We start from the raw sequence: 21,046 nt of genomic DNA, 5'->3' as shown, positions 1-21,046 counted from the left end.
GAGGGATTAAAAAGGTCCATGAGGAAGCTCATGGAGGTGATGGATACATTCATTATCTTGATTGTTGTAATGGTTTTACAAAAGTATAAATATATGAAACCTATCAAATTGTCCACCTTCAATATGTGGAGTAATTGTATGTCAATTATACTTTAATAAAGCTTTTAAAAAGTTCTTAAGTACAAATACATAAATATATACTTTCCAGACTTACGCTCAGTCTTCAGAGAACTCTAGCAAATACCAAATCCTTTATCCCTTCTATCTCTTATAATATTGATGCCCATAACCAAATTGAAATTCATTTTTCTAGGATTTATCCTCTTGCTTTTAATCCCAAAGCTCATCCCCTCTGAGCAGCCTATGAAGCACTGTGTCCTAGTCTCTGGCATGGCTCAGTAGCCTGTGCTGTCCAGCGAATAGAAGAGCTTTGTAGTGGGTGGGGGACTGTATTAAGTTCATCTCCACCTATCACTCACCCTGTAACCTTGGGCCAGTTACTTATTCTTGCCTTTTCACTTATACAATTTAGATAATACTTACATTTTAGACTCATTGTGAAGATAAGACAAGACCATATATATGAAAATCCTAAAGAAGGATCTCTATAAGTGTTGTATTAAACCTTTGTACCTATAAAATTATAAAAATAGGTTTTGTTTTAAGATACTTGTATTAGTGGCTCTGTTGGTTAAGCATCCAACTTTGGCTCAGGTCATGATCTCATTGTTCGTGAGTTCAAGCCTCATGGTGGGCTCTCTGCTGACAATCCGGAGCTTGGAACCTGCTTTGGATTCTGTGTCCCCCTCTCTCTCTGTACCTCCTCCACTCATGCTCTGTTTCTCCCTCTCTCTCAAAAATAGATAAACATTTTAAAAAATAATAAATAAGTAAATAAAAATACTTGTATTAAATTATTCTGAAATGAAATTGAAATGCACCATGTGGTATTAATAAATATATTTTCCAAAAATCTCCAGGCTAGGAAGGATGATTAACAGCATTTTATTTTCTTTTTTTTTCTTTTTTTCTTTTTTATTTTTTTTTCAATATATGAAATTTATTGTCAAATTGGTTTCCATACAACACCCAGTGCTCATCCCAAAAGGTGCCCTCCTCAATACCCATCACCCACCCTCCCCTCCCTCCCACCCCCCATCAACCCTCAGTTTGTTCTCAGTTTTTAAGAGTCTCTTATGCTTTGGCTCTCTCCCACTCTAACCTCTTTTTTTTTTTTTTCTCCTTCCCCTCCCCCATGGGTTTCTGTTAAGTTTCTCAGGATCCACCTAAGAGTGAAAACATACGGTATCTGTCTTTCTCTGTACGGCTTATTTCACTTAGCATCACACTCTCCAGTTCCATCCACGTTGCTACAAAGGGCCATATTTCGTTCTTTCTCATTGCCATATAGTACTCCATTGTGTATATAAACCACAATTTCTTTATCCATTCATCAGTTGATGGACATTTAGGCTCTTTCCATAACTTGGCTATTGTTGAGAGTGCTGCATCAACATTGGGGTACAAGTGCCCCTATGCCCCTATACAGTACTCCTGTATCCCTTGGGTAAATTCCTAGCAATGCTATTGCTGGGTCATAGGGTAGGTCTATTTTTAATTTTCTGAGGAACCTCCACACTGCTTTCCAGAGCAGCTGCACCAATTTGCATTCCCACCAACAGGGCAAGAGGGTTCCCGTTTCTCCACATCCTCGCCAGCATCTATAGCCTCCTGATTTGTTCATTTTGGCCACTCTGACTGGCGTGAGGTGATATCTGAGTGTGGTTTTGATTTGTATTTCCCTGATAAGGAGCGACATTGAGCATCTTTTCATGTGCCTGTTGGCCATCCGGATGTCTTCTTTAGAGAAGTGTCTATTCATGTTTTCTGCCCATTTCTTCACTGGGTTATTTGCTTTTCGAGTGTGGAGTTTGGTGAGCTCTTTATAGATTTTGGATACTAGCCCTTTGTCCAATATGTCATTGGTTGCCTGTTTAGTTTTGTTGGTTGTTTCCTTTGCTGTGCAGAAGCTTTTTATCTTCATAAGGTCCCAGTAATTCATTTTTGCTTTTAATTCCCTTGCCTTTGAGGATGTGTCGAGTAAGAGATTGCTACGGCTGAGGTCAGAGAGGTCTTTTCCTGCTTTCTCCTCTAAGGTTTTGATGGTTTCCTGTCTCACATTCAGGTCCTTTATCCATTTTGAGTTTATTTTTGTGAATGGTGTGAGAAAGTGGTCTAGTTTCAACCTTCTGCATGTTGCTGTCCAGTTCTCCCAGCACCATTTTTTAAAGAGACTGTCTTTTTTCCATTGGATGTTCTTTCCTGCTTTGTCAAAGATGAGTTGGCCATACGTTTGTGGGTCTAGTTCTGGGGTTTCTATTCTATTCCATTGGTCTATGTGTCTGTTTTTGTGCCAATACCATGCTGTCTTGATGATGACAGCTTTGTAGTAGAGGCTAAAGTCTGGGATTGTGATGCCTCCTGCTTTGGTTTTCTTCTTCAAAATTACTTTGGCTATTTAGGGCCTTTTGTGGTTCCATATGAATTTTAGGATTGCTTGTTCTAGTTTCGAGAAGAATGCTGGTGCAATTTTGATTGGGATTGCATTGAATGTGTAGATAGCTTTGGGTAGTATTGACATTTTGACAATATTTATTCTTCCAATCCATGAGCAGGGAATGTCTTTCCATTTCTTTAAATCTTCTTCAATTACCTTCATAAGCTTTCTATAGTTTTCAGCATACAGATCCTTTACATCTTTGGTTAGATTTATTCCTAGGTATTTTATGCTTCTTGGTGCAATTGTGAATGGGATCAGTTTCTTTATTTGTCTTTCTGTTGCTTCATTGTTAGTGTATAAGAATGCAACTGATTTCTGTACATTGATTTTGTATCCTGCAACTTTGCTGAATTCATGTATCAGTTCTAGCAGACTTTTGGTGGAGTCTATCGGATTTTCCATGTATAATATCATGTCATCTGCAAAAAGCGAAAGCTTGACTTCATCTTTGCCACTTTTTATGCCTTTGATTTCCTTTTGTTGTCTGATTGCTGATGCTAGCACTTCCAACACTATGTTAAACAACAGTGGTGAGAGTGGGCATCCCTGTCGTGTTCCTGATCTCAGGGAAAAAGCTCTCAGTTTTTCCCTGTTGAGGATGATGTTAGCTGTGGGCTTTTCATAAATGGCTTTTATGATGTTTAAGTATGTTCCTTCTATCCCGACTTTCTCAAGGGTTTTTATTAACAGCATTTTATTAGAATATGACATTAAAACACACACACACACACACACACACACACACATACACACTTATTTCCTCTTCCTTTTGATGGCCTTAGTCTTCATATTAATGTAAGTGTTTTAGTCTAGTGTACCTGCTTTATAGCCAGATGCCTTTCCTTGAGCCAATATATAAGCTAACTTTAATTTTAAATTTATGTCTGAGTGTCAGATGCTATATATGAGTTTACCCACATCACCATGGCAACTGTGTGGGTTGGTTGTTGCCACAGCCCCCATGGCTGGCCTAGTGTTTTGACATCTCAGTAATTGCCAGTGTCACAACCTTTAAAAATTGTAGAGAACTGCCACCCAGGCCAGATGGTTACTAAATAAAGAAGCTCCTGTCCCCCACAGCTGTGATGTGGCACTGAGGTGACAAGAGAGCCTTTCGTCAAAGATATGATCACTTAGAAAATGATGTGAAAGAGCTTGACTGTTAAAAGATAATTCACATTGGTAAATTATTGTTGTGCTCTAACAACATTGGGTAATACTGGGTGGAAATCAAGGGAAGCATAAGATCTGGTACTTGACTTTAAGGTACCAACATAAAAGAATAAAATATATTAAAACTAAATAAGTTATTTATCCCTTCAGCAAACTCCTAATTGAATGCCTACTATGTGCCACTGATTTATTTATTTTTGTTGTTGCTGGGGCTATAGCAGAAAACTAAGGAGACAAAATTTCCTGCCTTCATGGAGCTTACCTGCTTATTAGGGGGAGATAGATTAAAACAAACTAGATAAGTAAATTATGTATTCTATTAGATAATGATAATCGCTAAAAGGAAAATAAAGCAGGGAAGCACGATTTAGAATGTAAGGGAGGATGCAGTTGAATAGGGTAGACAGAGATGACCTTACTAAGAAAGTGACTTTGTATAAATCCAAGGAGGAGATGAGGGAGTAGCCCAGGTGGACAGGGGGGAAGATGTTACAGTAGTAGGAAATCATGGGTCAGAAGTTCAGAGAGGGACAAGAGTTGGAAGGCCAGTGTGGCTGGAGCAGAGTTAGTTAGAAGAAACTAGGAGGAGATGATGGCAAAGAGGTAACAGAGGGAGAGATCTTGTAAGGTCTTGTTGGCATTGCATTGACTTTGGCTTTTACTCAACTGAAACCTTAAGCCATTAAAGGATTTGGGCAAAGGAAGGACTTGAACTGGCTTTTTAAAGATCACTTTGGCTGTCATGTTAAGAATAGATGGTAAGTGTGGGCAAAAAAGAATGTAGGGAGGTAATTAGAAGGCTATTGCAGTAATCAAATGATAGATGATGGCTTGGATCTCAGCAGTAGCAGTGGAAGCATTGAGTATTTTTAACTAGTGGAAGTGAAGCAGAGGGAACCTTTATTTATTGAGGGATTCTATATGCCAGGCACTGTGGAAGGGAGACTTAAGTACAGTTGTATCTCTTATTCCTCATATAATTCTCTTGGGTTATAGTAGTATAACTGTTTTTTCAATAGACACTGAAGCTTAGAGAGATTCACTAGATTTTCCAGGACAAGTTGCACTGCAAGTACTTGTACCCAGTCCAACTCCACAGTCCCCAGTCTGCTCACTATGCCACAAGGTCTCTCAGTTTTAAAGCATTGCTGAAATGCTTAACTAGCAAGAGTCATAGAAGTCTATGGATAGGAGAAATCAGTGAAAACCAGGGTATCCAAGGATCATTGGATTGGATAGCTTGGACATAGTATGGGTAAGTGGAGAGGAGAGACCAAGCAGAGAGACTAGCCTGAGAAAATGGGAAAGTAGTGCTGGAGTAGCAGAGTCCATTCTATTTGTATATGGACAATGACAGCACTTCGATTCACAAGTCATGGGATAGAAAGAGCTTGGTTCCGGGGTGCCTGGGTGGCTCAGTCGGTTGAGCGTCCGACTTCGCTCAGGTCACGATCTCACGGTCCGTGAGTTCGAGCTCCGCATCGGGCTCTGTGCTGACAGCTCAGAGCCTGGAGCCTGTTTCGGATTCTGTGTCTCCCTCTCTCTCTGGCCCTCCCCCTGTTCATGCTCTGTCTCTCTCTGTCTCAAAAATAAATAAATGTTGAAAAAAATTAAAAAAAAAAAAAAAAGAAAGATCTTGGTTCCGAGGTCACTTGGAAGACCCAGGACAACTTTACCATCTGCATCAGACTGTGATATGAGCAAGAAATGAATGTATTGTATTAAGTTACTGGAAATGCAAGGGTTGTCACAGAAGGTACTTTCATTGTCCTGACTTGATGTCTCCTCCTACTGCTGCTGATGGTCAGCAGCTCCTAGACTTTTGTCATGATACTTAAATGTTACTCTACTCCAGAGGGATTACAAGAATTAGAGAATCCATCTGTTAACCATGTTGATTCCCAATGACTCTCTCAATCCAATTTTTGCAATATACCCAGGATATTTGAGCTGTTGCTTCTAAAATATTTTGCAGATTACTTCAAAGCCTCAGAGAAGATATTAAATATGACCTAAGTGGCACATGCTTTCTTTTCAAAAAAATAAAGTACTGATGCAAATTCATGGAATTTATTCAATTTTTATTATGTCTTCTTTATCAAATTATCATTTTTGAACACTGATTAAGTAAGATCTTGACCTAATTCAAAAGTCATAAGAGAGGATGCAAAGATTAGCTAGTGGTTGACCTCTTCCCTTGGGTATCTTACAATTTACCTGGGGATATTTTTAATGTAATGTTATAGTTGTTAAGTAGAAAATTAGTGAAAGAGGCCTTAAGAGCTTTAGGCATTAGAGAAGTGGTTATTGCTTGTGTCTGGGGAGGTTAGGGCTTAATGATATAGCTGATATTTAAGTTAAGTCCAGAAGTTTAGTTGGGCTATGAGTCTGACACAGATTATTCTAAGCTTTGAAGTCTAGAGAAATTAAGGATAGAGTTGAGAAAATACAAGGCCCATTCAGGTAATAGCAGGGTGAACTTGTTCAACTGGAGTGAGGTATGATATATAGTAACTGATAAGACTGGAAATGAAAGTGGGGAAAAGTTTCTTAAGGATTGTGCATGCTAGACCATGATTTGAAGAATTTTCTTTTACATATTAAGTAATTGTTGAAGATTTTTTAGCATGAAGATTATATAATCAAAAATCCATTTAAAAAGCTTGATTTGAGGGGCAGCTTGGTGGCTCAGTACCCTTGATTTCAGTTCAGGTCACGATCTCATGGTTTGTGAGGTCAAGCCCCACATCCAGCTTGGTTGGGATTCTCTCCCTCCCTCCCTCTCTCCCCCTTTCCTGCCCTCTCTCTCTCTTTCTCAAAATAAATAAAAAATAAATATTTTTTTAAAAAGGTTCATCTGACAGTATCTTTGGGAGTTTTTTGGATAAAGGAAAGATTAGTGTTAGAAGTAAGCATGAAATAAACTTTATTGTATTAATCCACTGGGAATGTGAGAATGTCATGGTAGCTACTATTGTATAACAGAAGAGCGATATAAACTTGGAGACCTTGTGTGGGGCTGAGGAAAAGGGAGGAGTCAAGGGTGACTTCAAGTTTTCAAATATAGGTGATTGAGAAAAAAAATTTTAATAGAAAAATAGACAAAATAGAAAAAAAAAAGGATAGATCGGGAAGAGAAAATGAGTTTCCTTTCAAATATTTCATGTTTGAAGTTACACAGGTATAGAGACAGAAGTGGGACTGGTACTTTAGTAACATGCAGTGGGAATGAAGAGCCCCTGGTGAAAAATTACATTAAAAACAAGACTAGAAGCCTGGGTGGAAGCATGGAGAACTCCAGGCTAGAGGCCAATTCAAAACTGTCCTTAATGCCCATCATTCAGACAGTAACTGCAGAAGGAGCACGGACCATTCAACCTAAAAATATTCCTCAAAGAAATATGTTGTAAATGCATATATTAATAAATATGAAAGATGTGATTAAATTGATGAGTGGCAAATTTACAAAAATTGTTGTACACATTGGAGCCATCATACCAGAGTGGTTATGGGCCAGCTCTGGCACATGACAGGCTAGATTTATATACCCAGCTCTGCCACTTAATAGCTCTGTGACACTGGACAAGTTGCTTAAACTCTCTTTCCTTACTTTCTTCAGATGTGAATTTGGGATGGCATTAAATGCCTACCTGATAGAGATCTTATATAGATGATGCAGTAGTACCTATGAAACACTTAAATGGTGTCTTAGTCAGCTGAGGCTACCATAACAAAATGCCATAGACTGGGATGTACAAGTAGCAGAATTTATTTTCTCACAGTTCTGCAAGCTCAAGATCAGAGTTCTAATATTATGAGGTTTTGGTGAGAACCTCTTCTTCATGGCTTGCAGACAGGTGCCCCTTCACACAGCAAAAAGAAAGGGAGCAAGCTCTCTGATGTCTCTTCTTATAAGGATCTTAATCCCAACATGAGGGCTCCACGCTTATGAACTCATAGTCCCCATCCCAGATACCTTGCAAAGGGCCCATCTCCCAAAGGCCTTATATTAAATATCACATTGGCAGTTAGGGCTTTTGAGAGGACACAGTTCAGTCCATAGCACTTAGTCTCTGGCATTTAATAAAATTCAATAAATCCTATCATTATTAGAATGTTTCTTCCACACCATATTTTTCTCTAGTAGTTTCATAGAGCTGAAAATCCCAACACTTCAGAACAAATAAAAGAATGATTCTAAGAGTTCAGCCAAAGATTACAATGTATGAAAAATGTTAAACAAACGAATTCAAAAACCCCTATAGGCCACACCACAGTAGAGAGCGACACAAGAGGTTTGTACATTTACAAACTATGTGCAAACTCTTCTATGGATGTTACAAGTCAAAATGTTTTCCATATTCTGTTCAAGTTGGCATATGCTACACCTGGAAATTCTAACAAAATATAAAAACAATATTCAAGGGTGTTTTATTGTTCTAGAACACCTTATCTACCATATAGTAAATTGCTTCAAAAGGGGAGATATTTTAAAAATCCTGGATAACTAGATATTACCAGTCATCATGTGGAAGATTTAGAAAAGAACACTGGTGTTTAATCTGACTATCTCAGAGGCACATGGCAAGTTTTCTCTAGTAGGAATTCCCTTGATGCCTGAAAACTTAAGTTTCTTATTCCAGTTTCTCTGTTGTCATTTTTCCATCCTCTCATGTTTCTCAGTTTCTTTGGAGGAAGCAAAGAAATAGGCAAGGACTAGGGTTTCCCTCTGTGCTTTTGGGTAATATTTAATTAAGGCTCAATCTGCAATGAGACAGACAAGAAAACTGATCTGGTGATTCTGTCTCTAAATTGAATCAGCTGGTTCAAATAGTCACAAGTAATTGGAGAGTGCTCTCTCTTATGAAATCAGCTTCCAGGGGTGCAAGGCATCTGCTGTCCCTGACAATGGAAAGCAGGAGTAGTGAACCAAATTTGATGTCTGCATTCTCTTTGTTTAATAATTCAACTCAGGAAATCTTTTGGTCCGTGGCTCTACTTCAATATTAAAATTAAATAATTTACCTCTGTTGGACTGTAGGCACCTACATAAACCCATGGAATACTGGATAGAGCCAAGCCAGTAATTATTATAAAAATTAACAGAGAATTGGAATTCATATAATTAGTGAGTAGTTGTCCCACTGATAACAGGTTGCTTTTGCAAACAATTTGACTCCTGTCAGAGGTTTTGCTTGTAATCACTGGAAACCACTGTTAGCTTGGCTCTCCAAGGTAAAACAAATGAAAATGAATATAAATATAAATAAATATTCGAAAGAATATTGAGTCCTCTCAGGATCTACTGGCTGCTGTAGGACCAAGTTTGGAAACTTGGACCAACTCCCTAAAGCCATGAAATAAGCCCTGCTTTTGGCTGTTTAGCCAGAATATAACTGCATTTGCCCCCTACCATTCACTTCATTATGAATAAATACCAGCCATCCTTTAGCTTCACTTCACTTTATACAGATTCCTGGGAGAAAATTTATAATTTACTGAGCCTGGATTATTTATATTCCCATTACATGGCAACCAGGGCCCAGAGAATGCAGTGAGACAAGGCCACTTCAACTTCCCTAATGAAAGTATGATAAAGCCTACTAGAATCTAGGTACAATAAGGAGTTTATCAAAATTAGGAAGGGGATTTGGATTGTGTGAGGCCAAATAATGAAGATTACTATAGATTAATTCAATAATTGTGAATACTGTAATTGGTCTCATTATCACTATCATAATTAACATGTAATATGCAGTTACTTGCTTGCTAGGCTTTATTCTTACCCACACTTTCCCGGCACTATCTCATGTTATACTCCCATCAATCTTGAGGTAGCTACTATTAGAGTCTGTTTATTAAAAAATGGAAGGGGATGCCTGGATGGCTCAGTAGGTTAAGCGTCCAACTCTTGATCTCAGCTCAGGTCTTGATCTCATGGTCGTGGGTTCAAGCCCCACACTGGGTTCCACATGGGATTCCACTCAGGTCTCCACACTGGACTCCACGCTGGGCTCTGCACTGGGTGTGAAGCCTACTTTAAAAAAAAAAAAAAAAAAAAAGAAAAGAAAAGAAAAGGAAGGAAAAATGCTTAGTGAGGTTAAATGACTTTCCCAAGATTGCACAGCTAGTAAGTGGCAAAGCAGTGTCAAACCTCAGGCTGTACAATTCCAAATAAATTAACCCATGATCACATATATGGGATTGACTTCTCTGCTGCCAGTAAGCAATTTTACAGATTATTGAATACAGTAGGTACTTAATATTTGCAGAAAACACTGACTACACAGTTCTGATGTATAGTTGGTACTCAATAAATACTTGTTAAATGAAGAAAAGAATGTATGTTACATATTGATTAAATGACCATAGTTCCCCCCAGCACACAGCTTTGAGCTTTGTGCTGAATTGGTGATCCCATGAATTAAAGAGATTGAAGTCCAGGCTATAATGAAATCATTACATATTCACAATGATAAGATGAACTGTGCATTTAAGCAGTAATGTATCTTTATTCTTTTTAAACAAGATAATAGTTTAGAAAATATTTTTTTACACAAGAAACTGTATACAGTTTAAAATTCCTTTGTGAATCATTTAACTTTTTAACTCCATAACTTTCTACTCTGATTTTTTTTTAAATGGATCAGCCCTGGAGACTAAGCAGGGAAGGAGAAGTATTTCAGACACAGGAAAGAAACCTCTACAGATGGGCCACAGTTAATATACCCAAGGGCAGGTCTGCTTTGAATTCCAGCAATAATTAGACCTAAGAAGCAGGACTTCCTTCCAAAGGACAATGATTTTTCAATTCTTATTTGCTTCACTACAGATAGATATCATGCCAGAATGAACCAGCTCACAGATTTCTTTGGAGAACTGGTATAACTTGCCTTCATGTCTATAGATTATAAATTAATAATATTAATTTGTAGTCATTGTAAAATGGTTTATTTTGCTCTTTCATTCACTTGCTCTGTCTTGATCCTCAGAAATTATGATTGGTGTTGTTTTATAGATGAGCAAACTAAGGCCCAAAGAGGCTTACAATGGCTTGTCCAGACAAGGACAGATCACTGACAAATAAAGAGCTAAAATTTTTGAATCCAAGCCTCTAAAATTATGTTATTTGTATTATATTGTGCTGCCTTCTATATATGCAAAACAAACCTGTGGAACACTAGGTAGAACCTAACAAATAATTATTGTAAAAATTAATAGATGAATTAGAACTCAAATTATTAATAAGTAGTTATCCAGCTGATAATATTAAGCCACCGTTGATTGAAACTTGAAATTTTGCAGAATGATGTAAAGCAGGAAAAATCAGTCTCTCACTGAGTATCAATTTCAAAGAGATTTAGCTTCATGGTTTCTATGCTACTAGGTTTTGTCTTCAACCCATGGCATTAAATATGAGTCCACTGGAAAGGACTTACAGTGTGTTGTATCTGTCTGGTTCTCTGATGACATGTATCTGCCTGGTGACATGATGGCAGAGAATTAAGTTGGGACTAAGCCTAGGAGGTAAAAAAGTTAATGTTCAAAGGCTGGTTTCTTATATTACACTCCTCCATGATTCTCTATGTTAATACAGTGCTAGAGTATTTGAAAAACTATTCAGTCCAGATACTAGCAATGCTTTACAATTTGCTGTGTTTTGTTTTGTTTTGTTTTGTTTTGTTTTTTGGTCACTTTCAATTTCTTATTCTGTTATTAGTTATTATTAGTTATGTTCTTCTTTTTAAAATATTTTAATTCCAGTATAGTTGACTTACAGTGTTGTTACTGTTATACAATATAGTGATTCAACAATTCTATACATTGCTCAGTGATCATCATAATAAGTGTACTTTTAATCCCCTTCACCTGTTTCACCCATCCCCCCACTCCCCTCCCCTCTGGTAAGCATCTGTGCTCTATAGTTAAGTGTCTTTTTGCTTGTCTCTTTTTTTCTTTGCTTGTCTGTTTTGTTTCTTAAATTCCACATATGAATATCTTTCATCATATGGTATTTGTCTTTCTTTGACTGACTTATTTTACTTAGCATTATACCCTCTAGATCCACCCATGTTGTTGCAAATGGCAAGATTTCATTCTTTTTTATGGCTGAGTAATATTCAAATATATAGTTTTTCAGATATTTCATATATATTTTTCTATATATAATATTCCAATATGTGTTTCTACATCCATTCATCTACTGAGGAACACTTGGGCGCCATCCATAATTTAGCCATTGTAAATAATGCTGCAATAAACATAGGGGTACATATATCTTTTTGAATTAATGTTTTTGTATTCTTTGGATAAATACCCACTAGTAGAATAACTGGATCATATGGCAATTCTATTTTTAATTTTTTGAGGAAACTCCATACTGTTTTCCACAGTGGCTTAACAAGTTTACATTCCCAACAGTGCATAAGTGTGCCTAGCAACTATTTTCAAATGCAGTTGTTATATCTTATATACTCTAGGGATATAATAAATAACTTGGGATTTATCATAGGTTAGTCACTCTAGATGAGCCAGAGAGGTAGGCAGAGTATAAGCAACATGCTTATTTTTATCTTAAGACAATGGGAATTCATTCAAAGTTTTTATGAGTGATGAGAATCACAGAAGACTATGGTGACATGATCAGATTTGTTTTTCAAAACGTATTCTTTATGTGTATGGAGAGTAGATTAAAGGGTGGATGAAGCTAAATTGGTTGGGAGGCAATTATGGTAATAAAAGTGAGAGATGATGGTCATTTGGACTAAATCAGTGATGGCAGAGATGTAGAGAAGTGAATAGAGTTTGAAGATATATTGACAGGACTTGGATATGGGTATTTCAGAGGATTAAGAAGAAGTGAGAGAAAAGTGTCAAAAATGTATATTAAAAACTAGAATCTGACACACATAGATTTATATTTGTCTTTCCCTTTTTCTTCCTCTACCCCCTTTTATTTTTTTATTTTTATTTTTTGTAATTTTTTATTTTTTAATTTTTTTAATTTTTAAAAATTTTAATTTATTTTGTTGATTTTTTTAATTTAATTTTTTAAAGTTTTTTTTTAATTTAAACTTTTCCCTTTTTCCTCTTCATCCCCCTTTTTATATATAGTATATATAGAATTAACCCAAATTTTGGATATATATATATATTTGCTTTATTTTATCTATATTTTAATCTTTTCTATTTCATTATTATTTTATTTTTATTATTATTGTTATTATTATTTAGACTAAGCATATAATTATATAATCAAGAATATATTTCTAGTTAAGATATTTCCTAATTATACATTATTGAGGCAGGAATTTCCTAATTTCTGACATGCCAGAAGTTTATTTTCTGAAATTATACAATTTAATTTTTCAATCTGTTTGTCTTTAGAAAACTTGTTTATCATAAATGAACCTCATTTTCCTTGTATAAAAATTGAGGCTAATGGTAGTATCTACTCACAGGGCTTCTATAATGGCTAATTAGAATACTGATAGTTCCCCAATAAATACTACTCATTACTATTAATCAAAACATTTTACATATACTTTCTCATTTCTCCTCAAGTCTTAACCCTCAGAAGATAATAGGGATAGTGATTCTCACTCCCAAGTGAAGTAAAATGACATTTGCAAAAGTGACTTTCTTATGTTTATATAAAGTTAGGGGAGATACTGGTGTGGAAAGGTCGGTCCATAGAGCCAGCCTGAACTGAGTTTGAAATTTCACTTTAGGTGAGACAGTTTGGACTCGGAGACTTAAAATGCCCAATAACATAGAGCTAAAATGTAGTAAAGTGGAACAAAGGCAGAAAATAGTGTTAGGTCATATGTCTGCCATGAGGGTTAAATTAGGTAATGAATGGAAAGCACCTAGTATCCAGCATCTGTGGGATACTGTCTTCTCCCAGCTCTTCTCCATTAATGCCCACTTTTGAAATTATTTTGAAATAAAATAGTTTATAAAAAATAATTACTGTCGTGCTCGCTTCGGCAGCACATATACTAAAATTGGAACGATACAGAGAAGATTAGCATGGCCCCTGCGCAAGGATGACACGCAAATTCGTGAAGCGTTCCATATTTAAAAAAAAAAAAAAAAAAAAAAAAAAAAAAAAATTACTGTCATAGTTAAAAGTGGAATTATTGTGATTTTAATGCAATATCTATAATGAAGAAGCTAGTACTAGTGGTACAGTACCTAGCACACTCAGCAGAGGGAGCTTCATAAATAGTTTCTGATAAAAATGATCCAAAGTTAAGGGCGCCTGGGTGGCTCAGTTGGTTAAGGGTCTGACTCTTGATTTTGGCTGAGGTGATGATCTCATGGTTTGTGAGTTCGAGACCCGCATTGGACTCAGCACTGACAGTGTGGAGCCTGCTTGGGATTCTCTCTCTCTCCCCCCGCCTCTTTCTGCCCCTCCCCCACTCAATGCACATGCACACTCTTTCTCTCAAAATAAATAAATAAACTTAAAAAAAAGATCCAATGTCTATCAAGTCTTTCTATCCTAATCAAATCTCTAGTATTAGACATGATAATTAATCTTTCACATGTACAATTTGTGAACTCTACATTTTGTTTATATACAGAGGGTTTATATGCTGAAATATAATTCATTTTTTCAATTTTCTATTTCATTTCAATCACACTGCTTATTAGATGGGGTTTTCAACTAGTATGTTTGTTTTTTTTTTTTTTTTAATTTTTTTTTTCAACGTTTATTTATTTTTGGGACAGAGAGAGACAGAGCATGAATGGGGGAGGGGCAGAGAGAGAGGGAGACACAGAATCGGAAACAGGCTCCAGGCTCTGAGCCATCAGCCCAGAGCCCGACGCGGGGCTCGAACTCCCGGACCGCGAGATCGTGACCTGGCTGAAGTCGGACGCTTAACCGACTGCGCCACCCAGGCGCCCCTATGTTTGTTATTTTTAATTAGAAGTAAAAGTCATAATGAAACTTAAATTTTTTGCATCACTTACTTTCAGAAGCATAAACTCTGGAACATTTTGTAAATTAAAAGGTATAGTAATTCTCAAATTTTCAAAGGTGGGGAGCAATGCTAATTTTACAAATAACTTTGAATAACCAAGTGATCTCTTGGAAATAAATTGTACTAGATATACAACAACACCAGCAAGAGCTTCCAAGTATTTGGTACCATAATATTATGGGGTCATGGCTTCTATACATACTGTCTTGAATTCTCACAACTCTACAAGAAGGTATTATTTTCCTTGTTTTCCAAATAAGGAAGGTCTGAAAAAGGAATTATTCAACTCTACTGGGAAACCCTAGCAAGGCTTCACAGTAGAGAGATCATTAAATTGTGTATCAGGATATGATAGGGGAGCACCTGGGGGACTCAGTTGGTTGAGCGTCTGACTTTGGTTCAGGTCATGCTCTCACAGTTCATGGGTTGGAGCCCCGCATCAGGCTCTGTGCTGACAGCTGAGAGCCTGGAACCTGCTTTGGATTATGTGTTTCCTTCTCTGTCTCCGACCCTCCCCCACTCTTGCTTTCTCTCTCTCTTTCTCTCTCTCTCTCTCTTTCTCTCTCTCTCAAAAATAGATACACATCAAAGAAATTTTCATAAAATAAAATAATATGATAGGAAGCTCATTGGTTAGGATGGGAATGTCACATCTTTAGGAAATATTATAAAACAAAATAGGGAAGAACAGTGGCAATGAAGATGGTTGGCCAGATAGGGCCAGTTGGAAAGCTGTGGCCTAGGAGTCTGGTCTTAGTATAGTAAGGAGAATGTAATGCTATGGCTTTTTGCCATGTACTCTTTTAAATAATACAACCACGAGCCTTCATATCCCTATGGAAGTCTTCCTTCATTTACATACCATATGGAAGTTCCTCACAATACTGTAATGTGAATGAAAGAGATACACTATCTGAAATCACATATCCATCACAGGCCTGCCAACCAACCGGCTGCTCACAGTGAATCATTTACATTTAAAATTTGGTGTTCTGCACATAGAAGTGTACAATCCCTGTTGAATTTCTGTAGCTCCCTGAAGATGTGTCTTCTTTCTGCAGCTGCTGCATTCATTTGCATTTCAATATGAACATTTAGAGGTCAACTGCCTGTATTTCAGACACAGTTATAAATTGGAGCCAAAGCAGATATTAGAAATTGGTATCTCTACAGGTGTATGGATACAGCTCTGGGCTCCCAGTGCTGCCATGCTTCCTGATATAGAAAAAAGCACATGATATAGTCTTAGGAAAGTCTGAATGAGTTATGTGATGTCATTGGTCAATTCAGCCCTTTCATGGACTTTTGTTTTTCCTTCTTGATATCTCTAATTTCTGTCCAAGCCCCAGCTCACTTAACATGTCCTTTATTTTATTAATCTTAACCTATGGTCCCAAGAAGCTAGTTGCATCTTCATTATAACACAAATTTATTTGTCTGGCCCACTATATGTAAAGTTCCATACAGGAGTTCTATCCATAGTCATCCATCATTCATATGACCCACCATTACTGACAATGTTGAATATTATTCTGGGTACTAGAAAGCAAGATCAGTGTGGGCCTGACCTGCATAGAACTCATTGCCTAGTGTGAACTAAATTCTGAATCTCATGGTATGATTTGAGGCTTTTGCAAAAAATAGGTGCTTAGTAAATGTTAAATGAAGGAATGGATTGCTTACTCACCACAGCGTTAGGAACTGTGGAGCATACAGTGTACCCAAGACAGTTTTAGCCCTCAGGTGGCTCATACCCCGTGGTAGGCACAGACAAGCACATAGGTAATTCTAGTGCATGACAGAAAGTATTCTGTAGTAGAGGTATACACATATTTCTGTGGGAGTGTGTAATGGCAAAAGATGAATTCTGGCTTGGGGGATGTTCTGCCCTTCTGTCACAGTGAAAACAAATTATTGTGTCAGCCACTGAGCATAATTGGAATCCATTTGCCATATGCATAAGGAATGAGTAGATTCAGAAAATAAATGACGTTAGGGAGAATTTGTTTCCCTGCTATTTATTTTCTCTCGCAACGTTACAGTATGTTATCAAGTGACATCTTCCAGATTTATAATCTCCTTCCTAGAAAATAATTGAATCCCTTCCCTCACATCTTCCTTTCCTTTACTGTCCTTCCCCTACTGGTGGGTAGAGAGGAAATAACGGGGACAATCCAAAAGTATTTTAGTAGCTAGTTTAAGGGATAACACAAAGAACTGACTTGGGATTTTTAAAAGATTTTTTAATAAATTTTTGCCATATTCATTACTCTATGGTCATAGGTTAGTTTGCTGAAAAAAATTTTAAACCATGGTTTCCTTTGTTGCCCATATGAAAATAACACTAGTCTAAGAGTTTAAACACAAGATGCCAGCTGCCATTAACCAAAGGTGTGACTTTCAAGAAATCTTTTTCCCTCATTGGCCTTATTCTTCATCTACAAAATGAGTTCATTGGACCAATTAGGAAGTCCCAACATCAGAGGAATATAGGGGCCAAAGATGTGATATAAGAGAAGCAGGTTAGCATTTGCCGTGTGAGAATCTGAATGAAGCCAGTATTGTGACATCTGTTTTTTTTTTTCCCCAAGAGTCTACAAAGCTTGATTCTCATGTAAAATTTCCACAAAGTAGCATTTAGCCAAACAAAACATATCTAAATGCCAATTTAGTCCAAAGGCATCCTTTCTGTAGCCTCTAGACTAGATGCTTTCTGAAGTCCTTAGTATCTTCTCTGATTCTGCCTTGTTAAGACACTCTGATTTCGCTCTGTTTGACAGCTACTAAGCTTCAAAGAAAGTTGAAGCTGAACCCAGATGAATTAAGGAACATATTTTTAAAAAGAAAATATTTTAAGTGCTGTAAAATTAAATTGTAATCACAGATTGAAGGATTTCAGTTTCTGCTAATCCTTTTAGAATCTTCTCATTTGATTAAACAATAGTAAAATTAGGATTGAATGTTAAGTGTTCTAAATCAGTAATCCAGTTTTGAAAAAAATAAAATAAAAAGGGACCAGCCTCTCTTCCTTCCTTCCATTTCTTCTCTCCAGGCTGCTGTGAGGCAGATGGAGCCTGAGAGCAGCTTGCAAGTTTGGGTTGGCACAAATCCTCATGCCTGCATTGGGCTGGCCTATAGTGGACCCTAAAAAATAATCCTTAAACAAAGTAAATACTGTTGACTAAAGTCCAGTTCTTTTGTGCATTAACAAGCCAACATGCCCTCTCTTTCCTAACGCTTACTGGGTATGAAAAGAAGTCTAGGTAAAATGAGCTGTTTCATTGTGTGCACTCAAGACTTTGAAATTTTCCTAATAAGGTCAAACTTCTTGGGCCTCCCAAATTTCTTTCACTGAGCCCATGGCTTACATGCTGAGTGTTTCTGAGGAGAGAGATACTGTGTCACTTGTATCACCAGCATCCATCACAGTGTCTGACATACAGTATGGGTTCAATAAATGTCTGTTTAATCAATAACCTAATTAATCTCTGAATGAGTCAATGAATAAATTAACTAAGAACTAGAATTTCTCTCTAGGGCCTAAGAAGCAAGAACAAAGGAATTGAATAGAACTCTGAGTTCTATTAAGACATCTAAAGAAAGGCTGTGTCAACCAACAGAAAGTAAGGAGTTTGAAAATGTAGACAGAAGATCAGCAAAAAGGTGGTTGGGACCCTTACTGCTCTCACACATAATCATAGATAGTCCCCTGACTCCAGGTGTCATCTCATGATTCTGGACATTTCAAATATGATGTTATCTTAGATAGAAGGGTGATTAACAAAACAAAACAAGAAATCAGCCTGGTCAGCGTCAGGCTGCAAGTTGGTGCCCACCGTCTCTAGGCTGCGGTTCTACCGTCAACCCAGTTTTCAAAGCCTCTGCAGTTTTCTCAGAGCTTGTTGCTTATGCGCCTGGTGCCAGGAGTTCATATTTGACTTTGTGGGATCACTTTCTTGAGCTCCCCCCTTCCCAGTTTCCCTGACATTTTTCAGCTCTCTCTCATCTCTGTCCTGACCCCCTGGGTAGAAATGTGCAACTTTGGTGTCTACCTCTGTCTTTCACCTTTGTCCCTTTGACTAGATTACCACGGAAGCCACCATTTGGGGGAGAGGCTAGGAGAAATGAAAAAAGCATTTCCCCACACTCTTGAGACACAGTTCCTTTGGTCATGGAGAAGGGCTCCCACCTTAAAGTACAGCAGTTTGCCCCACTACCTCTGCAGGGCTGCCTGGGGCTCACACAGACCAAAACAAAAATAGAATTTCCTCCACTCTCTCTGACTCATAGGGAGCCCCTTTCCACTCTTCAGACCAGAAATAGAGGACTTCTCTTGGCGATCCCTCTGCCCACACTTCAGATTAGTCCACAGCTCCATGTTTTGGGGCTACCTTTGCACCCAAGCCTGGAGATACTGGAGGGAAAAGATCCAAGAATCTCACGCATGCTTCAGTGGTGTTTTAAATTCTGGTTTCCTCCCCCAACCCACCTGTTACCATTTACTTTTAAAAATCCTCTGAAAACTGTTCCAGTCGTTCTGTCCAGCATTCAGTGGGAGAAATAGGGTGGCGAGGGCTTACTCTATCTTGACTGGACCAGAATTTTCTCAAGTAGTTTTATTAGGTGGTGAAAGCCCATGAGATTGCTTAAGGGGATTGTTTGGTCCACCTGGCAGATCCTATTATAAACTGGCAGTATTAGTTTTGTTTATTGTTATTCTACAAAGGAATGACTGCTCTTGTAAACTGATTTGACAATCTGGAGACCAGACCTGGTATTTGGTGACATCCTGTCATTCATTCATCAGGCCACATTCATGTACCTAACATATATTAATAGTACCAATTATATGTCAGGGGCTGTGCTAGGCACAGGGGCTACCTGTATGAATGACACAGAATGTCTGTCATTGAGGAGTCCACAGTGTACTAGAAACTAGCCAAAGGTCACCACCAGTGCTACAAGAGGACAAAGCAGAGCTTTAAGTCTAGACCAAAGACATAGGTAAATAGGCAACTTGTGTATAGGGTGTTCAGTGTGTGATAAATGCTAGCATCAGTGCTGTGGGTGAATAGAGCAAAACCTTAATTCTAAACTGGAGGAGGGTCACGACCAATTTCTGAGAAGACGTGAGTCTTAGACACACACAAAATAATAAATAGAGAATCTGCAAGAGAGTATGTTCCACATATATAGAGCGAAATGCACAGAGGCCCGGATACAAGGGAGAAGAGTTTACAATGTGACTACAAGAAGTTTCGAATATGTGGTATTATACAGTATCATGGGTCAGAATTGAGGGGTAAATCAAGGGCAGAAAAGAAAGGTCTGGAAAGTTGGGACAAGGTATTTGTAGTGTAATTTTGTTATCAACTGAATGGTTTTAAAAGGAGACTAATAAAATCAGTTTTGTGCTTTAGAAAGACCACTCTTTATATATCTACGCTGGGAATATATAGATTCCAGCAGAACAAGATTAGAGGCAGTAAGATCTGTTAGGAGGCTATTGCAGTGACCCAAGCAAGAAATTATAAGACATTCTGGAACTAATAAAAAATAAATCATGCCATGTCCACACAAGGAAACACTGTACAGCTGATAAAATAGTGCAGCACCAGGAACTCAAAAAGGAGTCTGATACCTGAGATAGATCCAGTCTGTCATCTGGTCATGTCAGTTCTGTTTTCAAAATGTGTCCTGAATCTGAATGCTTCTCACCCTCATCTAAGCCACCAGTGTCTGTTGCCTGGTCGGTCACATCGGCCACTGACTGATCTCCCCGTTCAACGCGTGGCACGGCACTTTTGATTCCCCATCCCCACCAACCTATTTCTCACACCTCAAATGTACACTAAACCATCAAGTTGCTTAAAATGAAAACCTGGACTAATCCGTGATTCTTCTTTTTTCTTAATACCTCACATCCAACCCATTAACACATCCTATTCTCCCTGCTTCCAAAATGTACTTAGAATCCTATCCTAAACTAAGGCACCATCTTCTGTTAGCTTCCTATTTCCACACTCCCTCGGTTTTCCCACCCTCATTCAATCTTCATCCTCAAAATAAATTTTTTAAAATGAAAAGGATATCGTGACATCTCTGATAAAAGCACTCCAAAGTCCTATACTAGGCATCCCTTATCTCATTACCCTCCTTGTCTTACCCTTACTCACTATTCTGGCCTTTCTTGTTATTCCTCAAAAACACACTAGGCACATTTGCTCTAGCAAATGCCTCTACTTGTGAACATACGTCTTCCAGATCTTTATATTCTGCATATGAAGAAACAAGCCAGATCATTTGTAACAGAACTTGGATC

General features: G+C 37.7%; 1 protein-coding gene and 1 non-coding gene across 5 annotated transcripts in view; both read left to right on the top strand.

Moving 5' to 3' along the window:
• Window positions 1-21,046, top strand: part of GRM5 (glutamate metabotropic receptor 5) — a 534,058-nt gene that overhangs the window by 397,417 nt on the left and 115,595 nt on the right. The gene's annotated exons all lie outside the window — the stretch shown is intronic.
• On the top strand, window positions 13,711-13,817 carry LOC112866271 (U6 spliceosomal RNA). The gene has a single exon (XR_003224106.1). It is a non-coding gene; the product is annotated as a U6 spliceosomal RNA (small nuclear RNA).

Source organism: Puma concolor, chromosome D1 (assembly GCF_028749965.1).
Source record: "Puma concolor isolate L17-30 chromosome D1, mPumCon1.1.hap2, whole genome shotgun sequence".
Classification (NCBI taxonomy): Eukaryota; Metazoa; Chordata; class Mammalia; order Carnivora; family Felidae; genus Puma; species Puma concolor.
Note: the sequence above shows the minus strand (reverse complement) of the source record. Positions and strands in the feature narration are given on the sequence as shown.